The sequence below is a fragment of the Castor canadensis genome, chromosome 4 (assembly GCF_047511655.1).
Source record: "Castor canadensis chromosome 4, mCasCan1.hap1v2, whole genome shotgun sequence".
Classification (NCBI taxonomy): Eukaryota; Metazoa; Chordata; class Mammalia; order Rodentia; family Castoridae; genus Castor; species Castor canadensis.
Window position 1 is genome coordinate 97,146,991 of NC_133389.1, and position 22,856 is coordinate 97,169,846.

Consider the following 22,856-nt stretch of genomic DNA (forward strand, 5'->3'; position numbering starts at 1 on the left):
TAAGTTACAACTAGGCTTTAAAGTCTCCATTCTCATGAGTGGATTGACATCATTATCTTTGGAGTCATGTCATTATTGGAAGGGTTAATTCTTCTAACAGGGTAGGTTCAGGCCTTGCATATCCTCCGTGTATGTATAACCCCTTCTCCGCCTTCTGACGTGATATGATGTAGAAAGAAGGCCCTTGACAGATGTTAGCACCTTGATCTTGGACTTCCCAATCTCCAGGACTATAAGCCCATAAAATTTTGCTCATTATAAATTACCCAGTTTTTAGTATTCTGTCATAGCAGCACAAAATGAAGTAAGACAGAACAGGTAAATACATATGAAGGAACTGATAACAAAAATAGATTATCAATACTTTCATAGAATAACTTATACAGACAAAATGTACTACATGACTTCAGGGGAAAAGAAAAGTAGCATGGGTCAATGGAACAATATGAAATTTTGTTTGACTTTCTAGGCAGGAAGGGACACACAGAGATGGAAAAAAAAGAAGAGAAAGGTGTACATATATTCATACATATATGGATGTATGCTTTTGTAACAAATGCAACCATATATATGGATGTAGACAAAAAACTGTTATCAAGTGATTGAAGTTGTTTATACAAGATCTATCAATTTGTTTTATTAAAACATAATGAAGTGTACTAAGCACATATCTTTTAACTTATTCATTGTTGCTCTTTAGACTTAGATTGTGGTCTCAGCTCATTACTGTTCCTAACAGTTCAAATTCATCATGTAAATGATGGGAAGTCTCATAAAGTCTTCAAGTGGAGAAGTACATAATAAGACACACCAGTGCTGCTAAAGGTCTAGAGAACAACTCATCTGATACATAAGTGTAGACATGGCAGGATGATCCTAACGACACTTTTTAATTCCTTTCTTCTTCCTAAATCCTGAATGCTCCCCAGAATTCTAAACTCACTAATTCTCATAGATAACTACTGATTGTGTTGTCCTTCCATAATTTTTAACATTTCCTGGGTGTCCTATTCATACCTCAAAACTGAATTAATCATTTTTCCACAAAACCTGTTTCTCTTCCTGTATTATGAGGTGAATTCTTTCTGCTCAGTCATTTAGGCCAGGAATACAGAAGTCATTATAAGCTTCTTCTCCCTTACCCTCTTACCTTCATGAATCTAATAACTGCATTTGTCAGTTCTGAGTGAAAAGTTCTCAAATGTGCTGACTACTTTGTTATAGTTTAATTTTTTCATTTTAATTTTAAAAATTATACTTAAATGTTATTTTACTATACCATTATATAAATGTTAGCACAGATATAGATTCATATAACTGTCCCAGAAATCAGGATGTAAAACAGTTATATCACTCCTCAAAATTCCTTCTTGTTGCAACTTTACAGTCATAATCTCTCTAATCCAATCAGTGGTAAATACTGATTTTATTTCTTTTACTATTTTTTTTTTATTATTCATATGTGCATACAAGTCTTGGTTCATTTCTCCCCCCTGCCCCCACCCCCTCCCTTACCACCCACTCCACCCCTCCCTCTCCCCCCCCTCAATACCCAGCAGAAACTATTTTGCCCTTATTTCTAATTTTGTTGTAGAGAGAGTATAAGCAATAATAGGAAGGAACAAGGGTTTTTGGTGGTTGAGATAAGGATAGCTATACAGGGCATTGACTCACATTGATTTCCTGTGCGTGGGTGTTACCTTCTAGGTTAATTCTTCTTGAACTAACCTTTTCTCTAGTACCTGTTCCCCTTTTCCTATTTAGCTTTTCTATATACCATAACAAAGAAACTGAAAAAGAATATATAGAAACAATTCCATTTACCATAGCCTCAAAAAAAAATCAAATACCTAGGAGTAAACTTAACAAAGGATGTGAATGACTTAATATTTAGCATTTTGAGACTGACCTTCATGACTCAGAATAATGCCTGTGAGATTTGTCCATGTTATGTGCATCAATAGGTCATTATTTTAATTGCCAAGATTTCCATTATATGGGTGGGCCAAAATAGGTTTGTCTATGGAAGAAAATTTGACTTGTTTCTAATTTGTAGTAGTTTTGAACAGTTATTATGAACATTCAAATCAGACCTATCTATGCCAAAATGTTCATTTGTCTAGGATGAATGACCAGGAATGGAATTGATAGCTCATATGATAAGGGTACATCTAAACATATATGAAACTGACAAACTAATATCCAGAGTGGCTGCAGTATTTTGTATTCTACTAGCAAAATATAAATATGCTAGTTGCTCAGCATCCCCACCAGCATTCCTTAGTCACAATTTTTGTTTTTACTTTAGCCAGTCTAATAGGTTATGCTGGTATGTCATATTGTTTTTATTTGCATTTTCCTGATGCTTAATAATGTTGAACATGTTTTCACGTGTTATTTATTATTCTCATATACTATTTGATAAAGTGTCTATCCCCTATGGCTACAAATCCTTTGTGAGATATGGGATTTGCACAGAGTACGTTCCTTATCTTTTTGGACTCTTAAAATCTTTACTTTTTAATGTCTTACTATGTAGCCCAGGTTGACCTCAGACTCCTGATTCTCCTGCCCACAGTGCTAGGATTACAGATGTGTGCCACCATGCTCAGTAGCTCATAGCAATTTTAAGGGTATCTTTTGCAGAACAGTGGTTATGAATGTTGATTATATTGTCAAGTTGATCAGATTAAGAACCACCTAGCATTGTAGTAGATTGGTAAAGCATACCTCTGTGTGCATCTGTGAGGGTGTTTCCAGACATAATTAGGTCATGAAGATTAGGACCTAATTAATGGATTAATTCCTTGATGAGTTCATAATATGATGGCATTATTGGGTGTGTGTGTGTGAAAGGCAGGAAGTGGGGACCAGCTGGAGGAAATATGTCACTGAGGGCTTGACTTTGTGGGATATACCTTGCTCTGGACCCACCCTGTATTCCTTTTCTTTGCTTCCTGTCTGCCAAGGTGTGAATAGCCTCCTCCTCCAGATATTCCTTCCACAATGATGTTCAGACTCATGGCAGGTACAGAAACAATGGATCCTGCCATGATGGACTAAAACCTGAAGCCCAAATAAATCTTTCTCCATCAGGTTGTTCTCACAAATATTTTGGTCATGAAAATGCAAAAGAAACAGTACAATGATTTTATGTGTGCTTTTTTCACAATCTAGTTTGTTTTTCTTTCCTTCTATGGGTTATGGTATTTGTGCCATGTCTAAAAATATTTTGCCTTCCCTACTTCCGATTTATGATTCTTTCCTCAGTAAATTCCATTCCACTATCAAGCCTAACCAGTAAAATACTAACTTGATCAAGTTTGCAAATTTCCATTTGTTTCTTTTTCCTTCACATTTATATATCTTTGGTGAGAATTTCTAGTTTTTAATTCAGGAATGATCGTAATTTATTGTTAGACTTTTTTCATTTCTTTTTTTAAAACCTTATATTTTTATTGCTGCTCTATGTGGTAGTACATTGTGACATTTCCAAATTTCTTACAATGTATGCAATTTATCATACTTGAATTCACTCCCTCTATCATTCTTCCTTATTTCGTCCTACCCCCAGTCCTGGAATAGTTTTAGCAGTTTTCATTTTTCCATTTACATACATGTGTACACAATATTTCCACCATATTCACCATCCTACAACCTTTCTACCTCTCCTCCCTCCTCCTAGTGATATCATCTTCCCATAAAACCTCTTCTTCCCTCTTGTTTTCTGATTTTGTAAAAGAAAGAACAAAGACATTTTTGTTTGTTTAAGAAAGCTATATAAGGAGTTTCCTTGTGACATTTCCATGTGCATATGTATTATAACCAAAATTAGTTCATTGCCTCTATTTTTCTTCTTTCTACCGTAGTCCCCTTTTATAGACATTTCTTAAAACTTTTCTAAAGTCTTTGCTAAACACAATACTCGTGTCAAGCAAATTGTGAGACCTAGTCTTGTATGCCTAGTAAATCTGCATTATTACTCTACAGTATAAATATTTTGCTATGAACTGCTTGATCTTGTTTTAATTCTTCTTAAGGATGTTGATATTTCAGAGTTAGCAAGCAATCAACCTGATTTAGACCACAAATTTTGATTTATCCTTTGCTGACTATGGCCGCAGTGCCATTTCAAAAACTTTGCTTATTAGACTTGATCCACATGTGTACTAACCAATGGCTACTCTGGAGACTGGGTTAGTGTTATGTTAGTTCAGTTCTCAATCATGCCCATCCCCTCAGGACCTGAGCTTATCTGATGTTTCCCTCTCTCAGAATTTTGCTTTCTCTGGGACTTATTACTTATGTTGCCACTGGGATCAATTAGGATCTAGGTCACAAGAGATTGGAGAAAAGAAGAAACAGGAAAGAAATAAAATAAAAGCTAGGAGTTTCTGCCCTTTGAGAATTAGGAATTCCCTTTTCTTGCTTTTCTGGTAAGAACTAGAGGCTTCCTCTGGAGCTCTTTTTAACTGCATCATATGGTTTCATCTTGTATTGAGGTCAGATCCAGGGATACAAGAAGGAAGAAAAAAAGTGCAAGCTACAAACTTATTCAGTTGCACTTGGAATTGCAATCTTCTACTACAATATACTTGCTGCTGTTAATTTACCATAGTCCTAACTTCCTATTCCATGTATTCAGTCCAAGTTTTACAGCTTCATTCAGTGAGAGAGAGAAAGTGAAGTATCCTTGCTCAGAACTACTCATTTTAGTTTCATCTTCTTCATTTCCTATCTGGCTATTGCCAGAAGCCTCCTGAATTATCTGTGAAGCTGGTTTCTACTTTTTCAAATCTATGCTGTAATCTTGCTATAACAAGCTATGTACAATGGAAATCTTACCATATCACATCTCTACTCAAAACACTCTGTGTCCCTCAGTGACTGAAAGGGAGGAGAAAAGTTTCTTTGCATGACCTAAAAGATCTTTCATGAATCCTTGCTCTTGCCTCTATATCTAGCTTTTTAAAGTAACTTTCCCTAATAATCTTGACCATCGCTTCTTGGCCTTTTGGCTAAGATCAAGTGTAGTACCTAATAATCTTGACCAGCCTAATATTCAGTGGAGATAACAGACACTCATGACTCCTGACGTTTGTATGTTGTGTATGGAGAATTATTTCTCCTCTCATCTTTACTTGAGTAACTTTCTCTTACCCTTGAAGACTCACAAGAATTGCCATTCCTTCCAGATAAATTTCCATGAGGCCCAGGCTGAGATTAAACATGCAACCTCTTGTCTCTTCATAATCTTTTCTCAGAAAATTTATTGCTTCCCTCTAGATTTTACTTTCATAATTCTTTCTTCCCAATTAGAGTGTGAACTACTGAAAGACAACAATCTTGCTATTTTATGTTTGCTATCTCACTGCTGCTTGGACTAGTGCCTTTGATAAAATAAGAACTTAAAAAGCAGTCATTGTAGTTGAACATATATTGAACTTTCTAAGACTGATGTTCTTGGCCCATGATGAAATAAAGATTAGGTCTTGGTAGAGTTCCAGTCTATTCATGTACTGTAGCTTGACCTCAAATCTTGGCTTTACTATGTGCTTAGATGTGTAATAGTCTTTAAGTTAAACATCCTTTAATACCTCAGTTTTGTCATTTATAAAAGAGTGATAATATGACCAATGCCAGAATTATTTAAAGATAGGTTGAAAACACAGATTTGTGGCTAAAGAACAATGCATATTCTTCTTTACCATGTGGGGCATTATATGATTGAAACATAATTAAAGTGATTCTGATTACAATCCAGAATACTTAGATTACAATTCTAAATCTATTATTTGGATTAATTTCTTAAACTTTATAGATGTTTCTGTAGAGTAGGAGTCATTGCTGACTACTCTCTTCCACACTTTACCTGTTTATGAAGATCACTTATTATTAAATTATTAATTATAGTTTCCATTTATTAACTCCTCCTTTAAGACAAACACTGTATTTAATTTCATCTTCACAAAAATTCTGTTTGTTAGATGTTGTTATTATTATTTTACTTTCATAAAGAGTAATTTAGACTCAAGCAGTTTAAATTATTTCTTAAAAATCCCACAGATGAGAAGTGGCTTAATATTTAAATCCAAGTCACTGACTGTACAATCCTTGTTTAGTACCACTATCCTAGAATGAAATAAAAATGTTCAAAAATATAAATGTCTACATATGTGAGAACATGGTATTATTAGCATTATTATTAATGTCAGTTATCAGTTTTACTGATCACTTTTCTGGTCTCATTCTCATAAACAACAAATGTTGCTATGATTCCATTTTGGTCAATGAAACAATTTTGAACATCTTCTATGAATTAAATAATGAATTAGTAATTTTTAAAGACTAAAAAAATTAGAACATGTAGTAGATGCTTCAAATTGCATACAGACAAGTTGAAAAGTTATTTTAAATGTATTAACAGATGATTTAAAAATCATGGATCAATAAGTATAGGAAACTCCATTTAACACTATTTTTACATTTGAAAGATAATTGTTTACTTTGCATTTTAATCTCATCTTTTAATATATAACTGAAAATTGGGGCCTAGTTTGAAAACTTGTGATTGTCATCATTTTATCCCTGGTCCCTTGAAAAAAAGAACATGTGTATTCTGTCACTATCAAACTTTCAGGAATTGCCATATGAAAAAATGTTACTGAGAAATCATTTGTGTTGATCTTTTTTCTTTTTTTGTGTATAGAATTTTTTATTCTTGGAATATTCTTCCTGAGAATAAAAATTCTTACTAGATGGGTGCAAAGTGGTCTGAGAATAGTTACCACCTACCTAACAAGAGGTCATCAGAGAAAATGAGTAGGAAATTCTTAGAATTAAAAGATTGTGGCTTATTGGGAAAGTAACCTATATCCCAAGAAGAAAAGTAGAAACTTAGGTACAAATCCAGGTGTTAAGACAAATACCTTTCATGTAGAGTACATAAAGTAAATGATGCAAGAAGATTTTTTAAAACTTTTTCATTGAACTTCTCAGAAAATTGAAAACATGTTTACTTCTATCATTTGCTTGTTAACATCAAGAAATAGGGTGCAAAGGATTAATACATTTTGTAATTTTCATATTTTTAGCAAGATGGTCTACTAAGTGCTATACCTATGACACAAGCCTATTGGTATATTTCTATGTAGCGTTTTCCCAATGAGGTAAATGAGATAACAGAGACCAAGTGTTGACATTCATAACACTAGGAGTAGAAAAGCCCAGATTGGAGTAGGTCAGTCTGATTCTCTAACGCATGAAATTCTGTACTATGTCATGCTGTTTAAATGAAGTTTTAATGTCCTTACATATTTCCTATTGATTTTTATTTATTTATTGGTGAAACAGTAAAAATGGGCAGAATAGAAGCACTAAGATGAGTGTTTTATAAATAGATTGAATCTTGTGGAAATACTAGACCAAGTGAGTAAAGAAAAGAAGAGAGACATATGTTCCATGAGTATTTTAAGCAATTAGCGATAAAGACTTAACTAGATTATATAGTAGGAATCATGAATTTGATCTAGAAGACCTGAGGAATTAAGAATCAGAGGCCAAGAGAGCTTATGTAAAGTGGAGTCCATGGCTTTGAGACTCAGTGTGTGGTAGAAGATGCAGAAGCAGCTGTATCCCCTGGGAATTTGTTACAAAAGCATAATTTCATGCCCTACCCCAAAGCAATAGAATCAGCAACTGTACTTTAACAAGATCCCCATTTCGCAGTTATGAAAATTTGGGAGGCGTTAGTTTATGGCTGTAGGCAACAAAATTCCAAATAGACATAAAATTCTTAGAAATAGGTGACCACTCTATAGGAGTAATAAGTAGAGAGTAAGAGTAATGGGCTGGGATATAAAACAGCACTAGCTGTATGTGCTCTTGCTACCTGCAGAACCAGTGTCAGATTGAATCTGACATGCTTTCAATATAAAATTTTTCAAATTAAAAGATTTGCTCTGAAATAAATTTTCCCTGAGGAGACTCACGGTGTAATAACAAGAAATTCCTACAATATAAAGCTTCTCAAACCTCATCCTCTTCTTTGATCACCCACCCAGTTACAGTTTTGTAACTAACTTTTGTGACTAATATGTAGGTTGAAAATAACAAAATTCCCCTTAAATTTTAGAAGAGTTTGGTGAAATACCCAATAAACTGGACAGAACAATCAAGACTAGTTCTTTTCATTACTTGCCATTTGGTAGGTAGCCAATTTTATTATAAGTCCAACATTGGAAGCACTAGGGAGCTATGTTTGCTGACTATATCAGTTCTTTTTCTTTTCTTTTTTTTTTCAGTTCTTTTTCAAATTGTTCAATACATTTCAAAGTCTTAGCCTACAAATTCCCTGCCTTTCTTCACAGGAGGATAAGAAAAGGGTACATAAACCTTTAGGAAATGAGGCTTCTTAAACAACCAGAATAATGCTATTATCAACACATTAAAAGCTGCTTTATTACTTTTATAAAAATCCTTTTGAAAGCAAAAATGTCTTTAATAAATGCAGTGACCCTATAAACATACCATTGTACATGTTCTAAAAGGTTTTATGCATTTCTTCACTAATGCAAGTAATCTCTGTAACATCAGACTCCAGCTCTTTCATTATCATAATTTTATGGCTGACCCACCTAAGAAAGAAAGTAACGTAACATTAGAATTATCTTAGCTCTCTAGCATTCTTCAAGGAAAGGAATTAAAAACAGTCAATACCACTTGGACAGTACTGATCTTTCAGTAATACCTATTTCAAGTTGACAGGACTTAAATGGTTTCACCCTTGGTCCATGTGCCATTTTGAAATGAAAGAGACAAAAAAAAAAATCCCAACCAAGAGCTTAGAAAAAAATAAAAGAAATATTTGTAATACAAATGAAGAGTTTGCCCACAGATATACAAATAAGTATGCATTATAGAACAGTTTTTATCTACAAAGACAAATCCAGACCAGGTGCTCAAAAAAACTAAATAACTAAAATTATCTTGGTTTTAAGTTCTATAGCATCTATATATGAGTTACAAATATTAATTTAGGGCTGTCACAATGAACTAGGGGCTATTTGTATCTCCATTGTACAGCAGAAGAAATTGAAGCATGGAAGCAACAGCCACAGTAATGTTTCACACATGCCCAGGTAGAAAAGAACAACTCTTAGAAATGCCTGATTGGTTTTGAACATCTAAACTTTAAACTGAAAAATCTTAGAAAATTCTTACTCTCTTAATAATAGCTACAGGCATGTTTTTACATCCTGAAATGTATGAAAACAGTTATGAAAATTGTATGTATTTGTATGTACACATATACACGTACCATAAAATCAGTTCTAAATAAGTTTCTAATTCCTTCTCATTAAAGAAAAAGCAGAAGTTGGCTTGATTTTGAATCTTTGTGCCTTTCTTTTTCTTGCAGTCTCTCCAGACTATATGATACGCTATTTTCTATTGCTCACAAAGCCTTATTTTATTCTCAATTAAATATAATTATGTTCATGTTTCAATGGTAGGGCAGAGAATGACTAAATGTTGATTGATATTTTTTCCTGCTTACATTACAGTACTTTTGTATTTAGGTAGGGACCATATGATTCATCCCAAGTGAATGTACATGGAGATAATGTGGGGCACATCACAAAAACCATCTGTCACATTATTTACTGGTTCTTTCTCTTACACATTGCCATTTTTAAAGGATGTCAGCATCATAAGACGGGTAGATCTTGGCAGAGTCTCTATTTACATTGGAACTATCTGAACTGTATAGCTATAAACTTTGTGCAAAACTAATGATATTTGAAGGGTCTTTATGATAGCAGTCTCTATTATCTCCCTGAATAATACAAAAATTTTAATGCCCTTTAAAATATCCTCATCTAATATCATTCTGTCATTGAATGCTATGGTGTCTTAATTTCCCATACCTTCTCAAAAATTTGGTTACAATCTGCTGAGTAACTGGAAACTCATTATAGGGAAAAGTCAAGTCATTGCATGATTAACACCATATCAATATTTGACAGCAGTAACACTAATTTAAACCCCAAAGGTCTTGTCTGTAATATTCGCTCTTCAGTTGCTCTTTAGCATGGGACATCTAATCAATTTTCTGATCTTCAGAAACATTTTAAGCTATTTATCATACTTTTGAGAAGAACAAATAAAAAGCTATGGTAAAATGCAAGTGGCAAAATTCTATTCACATAAAACATGTTTTTATTGTCATCAAATTTATTTTGCTTAAGGGAAAGAAAATTAACTCTTAAAGAATTAATCTTAGATTGGATAAAAAAAAGAGGAATATCAGAAAAATACAAAGACAAAAGAATTTTTAAGAACTTTTCTATCAGAGAAAAGACAATAACATGGATCTCAGATTACAATTTTGCTGGGCCAAATTCTAATTAAAATAAAAAGACTTTGCTTTCTTCTTTATTCCTATTTTGTAAAACTTTACTGATCCCAAACCTTTCCTTACTTGCTGCTCTTTGCTCATGCAGATAGCTTTATACCAGCTCTCGGTTGCCATTCAAAGGCTGTAAGTGAATTAAATACATGTGGTTCAGTAAATACATTCCAGATAAACATCAGTGTTAAGCCAATAAGTCCTAGACCTATTCATCTCAGTTACTAAGAGCAGCATCTTAAAGAGACCAGTGTTGTGGTACCATGAATGCTAGTTAGCCTCTTTCTTTTCAATATCCTTCTGTCATCAGAAGTTGGTACACAAATCTTACCTTTTTAAAGCCATAAGCGTCATCATCCCCTTTCTCTTTTCCATATTAGTTCAAGAGCTAGAGATGTTCTATGCATGCCTCACCAACGGAAAAAAAATTCAGTGGTATGAATGTTCATTACTTTTGCATGTGACATTGCTAAAAGTTAATCGGGTCTTCTATGTGCTTTTGCTAACCTTGCTCTGGACTCATGCATTCGCCAGGAGATCGTTTGGTCTGGGCTTGGCTCAGCTGCTTTGCCTTGACTTTTGCACAGGACTGTTCTTTCCCTAGAAGCAGCAAGATATCACCTAACCTTTGGAGGGTAGCCACTGGAAGGAGGCAGCAATCAGTATTGTGATATTTGCGTAATAATCTCTTGACCTGTGCCATAGTTACATAGCGTTCATTTTGAGAAAAGCTAAAGCTGCACACATGATTTGTGTTGTTTTTTCTGTGTATATGTTTATATGTATAACAGCAATAGAATTCATGTTCCTTTTTGTTTTGTTTTGTTTCATTTTGTTTTGTTTTGTTTTGAGACAGGGTCTCACTATAGAGTCAGCGATGGCTTCAAATTCATGATCTTCCTGTTTCAGCCTCCCAAATGCTAGGATTGCAGGCATGTGTCACCATGATCTTTTCATACTATTTTAAATCTTAGCTAGGCATCTTCAAAATATTTGCTGTGTTTTTTTTTTTTAAAGTAACAGATCAGACATGGTGGTATAAACTGTAATCCCAGCATTCAGGAGACTAGATAGTAGGATAGCAGGTTCAAAGTCAGCCTGAGCTTTGTAGAGAGAACCTGTCTCAAAAACAAAATACAAAGAAAAAAAAGTGTAATGGAACTAAAATGACAGCATATATTTCATCTAATGATTTTTTCACTAATCAAAAAGTTAAAATGTGTACAAAAATAGAAGTAAAAATATGGTTGGCACAGTCAATTTGGATTCAAACTTGATTACCATACTATTTTTGAAAACTAAATGTTTTAGATAAACTGTTTCATTTTAAAAATCTCTTACCTTTGTTTCTGTTTCAAAAAAATCATGACTTTAAACTAAAGCACTGAAACAAGATTTGGGTCATAAACATCTTTGAACATCAAATGAAATTATGATATATGAAAATTTCCCTCAACTATTCATAGACAATTTTATTATTATTATTATTATTTCTTTTCTTATTCATATGTGCATACAAGGCTTGGGGCATTTCTCCCCCCTGCCCCCACCCCCTCCCTTACCACCCACTCAGCCCCCTCTCTCTCCCCCCCACCCCCTCAATACCCAGCAGAAACTATTTTGCCCTTATTTCTAATTTTGTTGTAGAGAGAGTATAAGCAATAATAGGAAGGAACAAGGGTTTTTGCTGGTTGAGATAAGGATAGCTATACAGGGCATTGACTCACATTGATTTCCTGTGCGTGTGTGTTACCTTCTAGGTTAATTCTTTTTGATCTAACCTTTTCTCTAGTTCCTGGTCCCCTATTCCTATTGGCCTCAGTTGCTTTTAAGGTATCTGCTTTAGTTTCTCTGCATTAAGGGCAACAAATGCTATCTAGTTTTTTAGGTGTCTTACCCATCCTCACCCCTCCCCTGTGTTCTCTCGCCTTTATCATGTGCTCAAAGTCCAATCCCATTGTTGTGTTTGCCCTTGATCTAATGTCCACATATGAGGGAGAACATATGATTTTTGGTCTTTTGGGCCAGGCTAACCTCACTCATAGACAATTTTAGTTTAGAAATTTATTGTAACATATTTCAAAATTACAGGTACATAATTGAGTGTGGTACCAAACAAGTATGAAATACTATATAATTTAATTTTCCTTGCAGATATTAAGATGTGCAAGACCATATGCACTGAAAATATAAGGTATATGTTTTAAATATGACTGGATGGAGCATTGAGATATTTAAGTTCTCATAGCTCAAAATTGATTCCTTTTATGGCCACAGACCCTTTGTTCAACTCATCCTCTCTCCATCACCTAAAGCTTTCATCATTTTATACTATGCATGTTTTTTCTAACAAGATGCACATACATTTTCATGTAAAATTTGAATGTATTGTAATCCTATGTTTGAAAAATATTAATTTATTCACAAAACATTTAACTTTCAACAATAAAAATATACAAAAGTCATAACCCATCTTCCCCCAAGAAGGTCAGAGAGATACTGCATTTATCTTACTTACCTATTATATTACTTGGCTATATTTACATTCTCTATTACATTACTTGGCAAATAAGTCTCACTCAATAAATAGTTATTAAGTGGATGATTATCAACAAAGTTATTGACTTTCCTCCTAAAGCTAGTAAATTAAAATTTTCATTAAAGGCATTTTAATATTGATATAGATTGCTTTCTTCTTTGTTCAACAAATTATAATCTCAATTGGAAAACAGATTTTGACATGTTAACTTTAAATATAATGGTGTAAGGTATAAGTCAAAGTTTTCTTTTTCCATAAGGATATCCAATTATTTTATCATTATTTGTCAAAAAGACTTCTATCGGCTCCATTGCCTTTACATCTTTGTAAAAAATCAGCTGATCACATATATATGGGTGCATTTCAAATACTCCATTCTGACCCATTGATCTGTTTTTACATACTTCATTGATTTAATTACTATTGCTTTATAATAATTTCAGGTCAGTTGGTACTAGTTCTTAAATGTGCTTCTTTCCAACTTATTTTGGCCATTCCAGATTCTTTACTTTCCATATGACTTTAGTATCAGCCTGTTTATTTATATAAATAAAAAGAAAAAAAGTTTGGGGTTGACTGGTATTGAATCTATAGACCAATTTAGAAGTAAATGGGATCTCAACAATACTGAGGCTTCTGGTCCATCAATGAGGTATCATTCACTTCTCACAGCAATGTTTCCAATGTACACTTCTTGCACATATTTTGACAGATTTTTACCCTGCCTTTTTTGTGTATTTGTTTTTGTAGGGACTGGGGTTTGAACTCAGGGGTTCATTCTTTTAAAACAGGTACTCTACCATTTGGTCTACACCTCTAGTGCTTAAGCCTGTCTTTTTAGGCTGTTGCAAAAGGTATTTTTTTTTCTATTTGTAACTGCTTGTTGTCACTATTTTGAAAATTCTATCTATTTTTGTATATTACTCTTCTAGCCTGCCATGTTGCTTAACTCATTAATTGCAGAAGTTTTTTTGTACATTTTATCAGATTTTTTACATGAATTATAATATTGTCTCATTTCTTTTTGTCATCTTTTACACATTGACTAGACTCTCCAGTGTAAAGGTGGATACAAGTAGTAAGAGGATACATGCTTGATTCAATTTTTGTCATATATTAGTTGTAGGCTTTTGTAAGCACCTTTTACCAGGTTGAGGAAAATCTCTTCTATTCTTAGTCTGTGGAGAGTTTTGGTAAGAAATGGAAATGCCTTCACACTAATTGAGAGGATACCATGGATTCCTTTTTCTCTCTGATAACATGTGGAATTACATTGAGTACTTTTTGAATGTTTAACCAATCTTGCATTTCCAGGGTAAACTCTACTGACATTGCTTTGTGGGGTGGGGGTTGGTAATCTGTTTTATGTTTGGCTGGGCTCATACAATGAACTGACAAGTACACTCTCATCTAATGTTTTTAACAGTGTGTATTTTATTTATTTTACAATCAATATATTTCTTTACTAGGATGCTCACTTTTCATGTGATAAAAATATCTCTGATGCATATCATGCATGAAGCAGGGTTAAGGGCTCTCAGAGCCAGTGCAAAGAGGCCACTAAAGAAATTACCATTCACCAAACAGGATATTCCTTTGGCTTCCATTGTTTCTGCTGTAGCTTCCAGACAGGTCTGTGATTTTTATTTTGAACTTCTTCATTCTAGCATCGGGTGTGCATTTTGTCCTTGCCAGTCCTGCTTCTTTCAGACCTGAGTAAAGTGTCTACTGTTTCATTTGCCCAGCCACATTTGGAATTCTGCAATACATCCTTTTGTTTTGGCATGCTATTGGTCTGCCCCGCTCTGTAGCACAATTGGGAGTTGTGGTAAGGATGACATTACAACACCAGAAACAGGTATCGGAGGAATATTAGTGAATGGTGCTTGGTCATAAGCCTAATAGACTGTGAGAGGAAGTAACAACTTTCACTTCCGGGTTAAAGTCATTAAAATGACTTTAGGTCATTTTGCTCTTCATATCATACCTATTTCTTGTATCTTGAATATTCTCTAAGGCTCATGAGTTGAAGGCTTGGTTACCAGCCTATGTTGTTACTGGGAAGTGATAGGACTTTAAGGAGTTTGGGCCTAGTGTTATGAGGTTGTGTCTTGAAGGTGGGCCCTTCCAGAGCTTTGCAGTTACTAACCAGGTGCTCTACTGCTTGGGCCATACCGCCTGTCTTTTTTTGCTATTGTTATTTTGAGGATAGTGTCTCACTTTTCGCCCAGACTAGCTTGGACCACAATCCTCCTATTTTAAGCTTCTTGTCATAGCTGGGATGACAGGCATGAGCTACCATGCCCAGGTGTGGATTGAAATGGGGTCTCACATTTTTTGAACAAGATGGCCTAGAATAGCCATCTTTGCCAACTTTGATCATATTTTTAAAATATTTCTCTCTGGGTTTTACTTTTGAATTTCATTGCTATGTCTTCATGTTTACTAACCTTCCATTATGGAATACCTAACTGCTCATTATTCCTATGTAGTATATTTTTCATCTCATCATTATAGTTTTCATGGCTAAAAGTTTCATTTGGCTCTTTGTGTAACTGTTATGTCTATTTAACACATCCAATCTTTCCTATACCTTCTTAAACTTATGAAATACAATTATAATAATGATTTTAATGACTTGATTACTAATTCTACCATCTGTATAGGTTTAAAGTAATTTTCCCCATCGATAAGAATCATGTTTTCCTGCTTTCTTGAATGAATATCAACTTTGATTAGACATCAGATTTAGCAATTTTATACTGCTGAATGTCCAAAATTTTTGTATGCCTATAAATATCATTGAGCTACATTTTGTGAAACAATTATTTAGAAATAACTGGAATGTTTGTGGTCTCAATTTTACTCAATTTAGATGAGATCAGAATAGAGCTATAGGTTTAGGCTAATTTTTTCCACACTACTGATAAGCCTACTTTATATCATGAAGTTTTCCACTCTTTCCAGTATGTCTGGTAAAAACAATCACTACTTGCCAGTCTTATAAGAGTTCTGTGAATTTTCTCCTTTAATCCTTATAGATAGTTTTGTTTCTGCACTTGTGTGAGCTCCTCATAAGCATGTGCTTATCACTGTTTTCATCTGAATACTAGAGAGGAATATTCTGCCCATCTCCCCAGTTCCGTGTATAGCTTCCATCTTTCCAGTCAGCTTCCCTCTGAACTCTGCCTGCCTTGGTTTTCCAGGACTCCCAGGTCTCTCTCCATCATTAGGGAGATGGTTGGAATTTCACTGGGAAATTTTACCTGTACCACAATTTGGAAATGATTTTTCCCTATAATAGCACAATTGTGGGTTCACCTCATCTGTTTCTTACCTCTCAGGGAATATTCTCCTTTGTAACCTGATGTCTTGCATCTTCTTTATTTTGTTGCTTTTTTTTTTCCCTTGCTTTTGTTTTATTGAGAAAAGTAAACTTCATCTCTGCCACTCCTCCTAGGCTGGTATCCCTTAATGGGATTATGTTACATCTTTGCTTAAAAATCTTTACTTCCCAACTCAGTAGCAGCCAAAGTCTACTTAACTGAGCCCTGTTATCATTCTGAACTCATTTGCTACTGCACTTCATTTCATTCATTTATCTCATGGAGCCACAATGGTCTCCTTGTCTTTTGTTAAATAAATTAAGGATGCTCTCTTGTCAGGGCCTTTGGCCTTGATGTTTCATCTGTTTGGAGTGTTCTTTCCCTAGATAACCACATGTCCTGACTATTCAAATATCAAATTTTCAGTGAGTAACTTGTGGTCACCTTATCTAAATTTACAACTTAAATCTGATATTCCTTATTCCCTTTCTTTCTTTATTGTCCTTCCTAGTACTTATCATCATGTGTGTGATATATTTAACTTTTTATCACTATTGTGTAACTACCTTCAATTGTGATATAATCTCAATAAGGAGAAGGATTTTCATGATTTTCAACACTTTAGCAATAATGTTTTTAACATTACATGATACATAACAGATATTCACAAATAATTATGGAGTAAATAAATTATGAGTAAATAAACTATTAATAATCATTCAGTGGAGTAGCATTTCTCTAAGTGGAATAGAAGAATATTGTGGTAGGCAGATTAAGCCCCACCCTCAGATATTCACATTCTAATCTCCAAAAACTGGAAATGTGTTCTGTTAAATTGTAAGAGGGAAACAAGATTGGAGATTGAATTACAATTATTAAATAGCTGATGTCAAGATGGGGAGACAGTTTGGATTGTCCAGACAGGTCCATTGGTACTTATAAATGAAAGAGGGAGGCATTTGTGCCACTGTTATTAAAATTACAATAACATGAGTTGATACAATCTTATTTTCACTCATTGTACTAGGTATCAGACACCTTTCACATTAGCAATAATCCCCTGTACTTCTGGAACATTTTCTCAGTTTATTTCCTTTTAAATTTTCTTCCATTTTCCCTGTTCTTTCTGAAACAGCTATAAATTTAGATAATCCTACATGTACCTTTAATTTTCATATGTTTTTTGCCTCTCTTGAATTGTTTTCTATAGTGTTTGGGAGATTCTTATAATTTTGTGTTCCAGTTTGAATTTTTCATTAATATCATAGTTTATATCATGTTTTCTAAATAGTAGTCTTTTTTGTTTCAGGATCAGAATATGTTATGTCTCTAAAGTTATAATAGTAGCTTTTCTAAGAAAAGGTTTTTTTACTTGTTTTTCCTCCAGTTTCTTTTCTTTTTTATTTTGGCATTAAGTTTTCACATTGATTGACTGTGGTAAAACAGATGGTTCTAGAGGTTTTGCTTATATTTCAGGGTGGGAAAACAGAAAAAGTTTCTTTTAAAAGATAGCAAGCTGGTGGTATTTACCAGTTCTGAGGTTCACTAGTGTGCTCTTTACTGCAATGTGAGTAGACTGCACATTTTATTATAGACATCCATTATCTGTAGTTTTTGGTTCTCTCTTGGGCAGCCTTGGTTTTCTAGAGATTGATTTTTCATTTTGTATTCGGAAGGCTATATTCTAGATACTAATGTTTTTCTGGAAGTGAAGAGGGACGGGAAGTGGGATCTCAACATCTAGAATTAAATTCCCTTACTCTCCCTGTTTCGATATAAATCTGTTGTACCAGGTATCCCTGAAGCAGATCTTTTCATTCTTATCATAGAATATGCCTCTTGACTATTGGGGTAGCTGAGGAATAATTCTAACTGCTCAACAAAAATTTCATATTTAAGTGGTACCTGCTTTTCATCTCCATGTTGAGAATCACCTTGTACTACCAATTCCTAAGATATTTGAGGCTTTTAAACACATAAGTTGAATTGATTCTCATTTTTCCTCATTATCACTTTAGAATTCAGGTACAACATATCCATCTGATCTCAAACTTCCGAATTTTGTTGTTGTTGTTGTGCTGGGTGGGGGCACATTATAGCAGTTACAAAAGTTCTTGTAATGTATCAAATATATCATACTTGAATTCACCCCCTCCACTGCTCTCCTTCAACCCCCTCCCCTGATTCCTGGAACAGTTTCCACAGGCATCATTTTTGCACTTACTTATATGTGTATACATTATTTGCATGGTATTCATCCTCTTATCCCCTTTCCCTACCACCTCCCTCCTCCCACTGGTGCCATCATCCTTCAGCCCCCCACAGAACCTGTCCCACCCACCTGTTCTCTGGTTTTGTAGAAGAAAAAAGAAAAGATAAAAAGCAACTGACATTTCTGCCAGTTTGAGATAAAGAAAGTTGCAGAGGAAGTTTCCTTTTATTGTTTTGTTGCCTGTTTTCTAATTGTCCCACATTAGCATGGTTTTGTGACTGTAAATTGTCCTTTAATATTTTGAGGGTGGGAACTGTATACATGAGAATGAACAAGTTTTAGACAGAATGAAAAGGGTCCCATGAACATGTAAACAACCAAATCCTATTTCTTATGTATCTTTTCTCATTTTTTTAAATTACTGTTGTGCTGGGAATACATTGTGACATTTACAAAAGTTCTTACGATGTATCAAATTAGTTGAATTCACTCCATCATTCTCCTTTATCCTCCCTTCTATCTCCATTCTTTGATGAGTTTCAACAGGTCTCATTTTTCCATCTGCATACATGTATACACAGTATTTGCACCATATTCACCCTCCTACACCCTTTCCTCACATCCTACCCCCTCCCACTGGTACCAACTCCCTAGGCAGGACCTGTTCTGCCCTACAGTTCTCCATTTTGGTAAAAAAAAAAAAAATTGACAGTTTTGCTTGTTCAAGGTAGGTATATATTGGTTTCCTTGTGACAATTCCAAAACCAGTTTAAAGGAAGTATTGATATTATAAGTTACAAATATGTCATGCTATAAAAAGTTAATATATTTAGTCTTTATTGAAATAAAACAAACATACTTCCTATAAATAATTCATTTTATTTTTAACTTCACAGGGAAATCTTTTTCTAAACATCTTATTGTTTTTTCCTTTTATACATGCTTCATTTCAAGTCAAGAATAAAATTTTCTATTTTATTTGTATTCTAATAACATACAAAGAATTTAAGTGGTGATTATAGTGACTAAAAGCCAAAATGTAGCACACTGAAATTTCAATTTCTTTCAAGAAATAGAACAGGTACCTTGTCCAGTAGGTTAAAGAATTTTGGTTATTTTATTCACTAGGAATTGTAGGTATGTGTTAAACTAACTGTACAGTAACCTATTACCATTCTCTGAATAAAATAACAGCACAAAATTACAAAAAAAGTAATTTAAAACTTAATAAAAGAGCTATTGTTCTGCACCAAAAAAACCTATTCCCTTGCTGATATAAAAGCATACTTGTCTTCATATGTCCATGTAAATCAGATTTAATTTAATGTGTTTTTAAGTTTTAATAAGATCAACTCAGTTCCAGAAACTACTGTGACATTTAATTTGCCTTTCAGATAAATAAAGAAAAGCAGGAATACCCTACAGTATTATAACTGTGTTTTATTTTTGATGAAGAGTGATCATTCAGCTACTAATATTTTCATCAAGTCTATTTGTACTTTCAGGTGGTTTCAGAAGCTAGCAATATTTATACCTGTATAACAAACTCAGAATGGAGTATTAAAAACTGAAATCATGAGATAAAACATTTCAAATTTTTATCCTGAAACTTTTATCTTCCAAAAGTTGAATGGAAATAGTGCTTAACATAATATGTCTAAAATGTTTCTTAAGATAATAACACAGCATTCAGAATAGAGAATAGATCTATCAAATCATATCAGGCACTGAACGCCTATCTAGTTAAAGGTATTTAACACCTACAACAAAGTAGATTGTAGACATGAAGGAGGTTCACATGCATCTCACAGTGTTCTTCACTCAGTGTGGTTTGTAAATGCAAAGAAGAATTTCAGTCTAAATTTTCTGCACTAACTGCCATGTCTACACCAGCTTTTCCTATTGTCCACACAAAGGGAAATTGAAGACAAATACATGCTCATAAGATTAAAAAAAGGAAAAGCAATGAAATTTCAGTGAAGTTAGGGAGGAATGGAGGGAGAGGAATTAAAAAAAAGTACAAGTAGATTTTAAAATGTGTACTTGAAACAAGGAGTGGATGCTTTATAGTATTAAAAACACTCTTTTCTAAGCCTAGAATGATGCTAAATTTCATTTAGTAACTTAGATTTCAAGGCAAAAGGATTCCAGATAACATCATGGCAAAATATTAATAGCCTGAAATTATAAGTAAAACATCATTTTATGTATATTAGAAAAATACATTAAACCTCTCTGAAGAAATAGACAACCTGGTGCTCTAATAATTTGTTTTGTAAGAATTTAGACGATGCATCAGAGGTTTTTTTTTTTTCTAACAATATTAATCTCACAGTACAAGTAATTGCAAGTTGTCTGTTGCAGTGTTTATCTTTACTAATTTGCTATTGAATGTGTGAAGTAACTCACCAAAAAGAAATCAAAATATAGTATACTCCTAAAGATTTGAACCATTTCATAATGAAAAATCTAAATTTAGACATTTTCTCACTATGCAAGTCTATGTTGTTTGGCTCATAACAAAATATATGAAGATGGTTACTTTATAAAAAAGAAAAAGGTTTGTTGATGCGTCACAATGACAGAAATAGAGCATATGATAAGGTAAGAAGCAAGAGAACAGGACATATGGGTAACAGGCATGCTCTTTTTGTAATAACTGCTCCTGTAGGAACTAACCTTCTCCTACCAAACTTGACCCACTCCCAGCAGAGAGCATTAATCCATTTATAAGGGCAGAGTCCCCACTATCTAATTACCATTTATGGTATAAGCTAATCCATCTAGAGAATAAACTGTATCTAATCTCAAATTGTAGGTTTCTTCCCTGGACCCTAAAAATAATGTCCTCATAATGAATAACACAATCATTCTAACCCCAGTAGTCTCAAAGTCTTAATGTGCTCAAGTGTCAATAAAAAGTCCAAGTAAATAGTCTCATCTAAGACTCAAGGCAAATTCCTTCCAGCTGTAAAATTAAATGCATGTTGAATATTTCTAAGATACAATGGTAGGGCTGGCATAGGATAAACATTCCTAGATATGTCAAAAGAAAGAGTTCACAGGCCCTAAGCAAAATCAACACACAGCCTTACAAACATTGAATCTTAAATCTCCAAGTCCAATATCTTGTGCACAGTGGGGCAAGGGGTAAGTCCCCAAAGTCCCTGAAAGCCCTGATCCCATGACTTTTCTGGGTTTAAACCACATAGCTCTTTTCAAGACCAGGAGTCCAGTGCCTATAACTTTCCAAGGTGGTCATTTCATACTGCAGGTGATTCTACCATTTTTGGGTCTTGGCTAAGGTTTTACTCTCATGACTCCTTGAGACACCATTCTATTGGAAGTTTTTGTGATAGCTCTTCTCTTGTGGTTGGTCTCTGGCAGACCTCCTAAACTTTCATCTGAATTCTTGCTGGAAGCTACCAAGAACCCACAGTGTATACATTCTGTGCACCTCAAAAATTAGTATCACTTCAACACTACCAATGTCTGCCTCATGTCCTTTAGAATGGTGACAAAAACCAAGCCTGGGTCTCCTTAAAGAAAGGACAGTTCCTGGAACCTATTTCCTGAAACCATTCTGTATTATGATATGCTAGAGCAGCTAAAACAGACATGGCTACATTCTGAAAGGGACAGTTGTTTGGGTTACCTTGCTTTTATAACAACCAGAATTCATTTAATTCAGTCACCTGAATTAAATGAAACTTAATCCATTCCAGCTAGATAATATTAATCTCACTCATGAAGGTAGAGTCCCCATGATCTAACTACCTTCCATTAAGCCTCACATCTTGAAGATTCCACTAACTCAACATCAATGCAGTATAGGAACCTCTAGGGAGTAAGTCATATCCAAACCAAAATACTCACTAATTTGGTCATACATAACTAATCAATACAATGGGAGATGGATGGATCTTCTTCCATCCATCCATCCATCCATTCTATAATGTAATATCTCTGGGCACACATACATATATATGCGTGTGCATACACACATACTTACTACAGCATATTGTGCTATAATCTCAAAGGTCTCTCTTAAAAATTCGGCTTTGAATTAGATTATCTGTGAATTTCAAAGTAGAGTGAGAGAAAAACTAGTATAAAGGACCAAACAAAACTGGAATAGGAAGCAAGTTAAATAGGATAGGAAGAAAGGTATATCTCAAATCTCTTCAGTTTACTAGGAGCATATTAATAAGCACTTTGATACAATCCCATCCTTTGACTGATCAGAATAATTATCTTCAGAGAAATGAGCCTACAGAGAAAAATCTTGCACAAATCTATGTAAATAAATAAATAAATATATATATATATACCAAAATACCTTCTCTAACAATGCATATCAAAATCTGAAAA

The 22,856-nt window shown here is 34.0% G+C and overlaps 1 protein-coding gene and 1 pseudogene across 6 annotated transcripts in view; one reads left to right on the forward strand and one right to left on the reverse strand.

Moving 5' to 3' along the window:
• The window catches only part of Lrp1b (LDL receptor related protein 1B), a 1,877,349-nt gene that overhangs the window by 1,086,619 nt on the left and 767,874 nt on the right, over positions 1-22,856 (reverse strand). The gene's annotated exons all lie outside the window — the stretch shown is intronic.
• LOC141422768 (U2 spliceosomal RNA) lies at positions 4,999-5,151 on the forward strand (annotated as a pseudogene).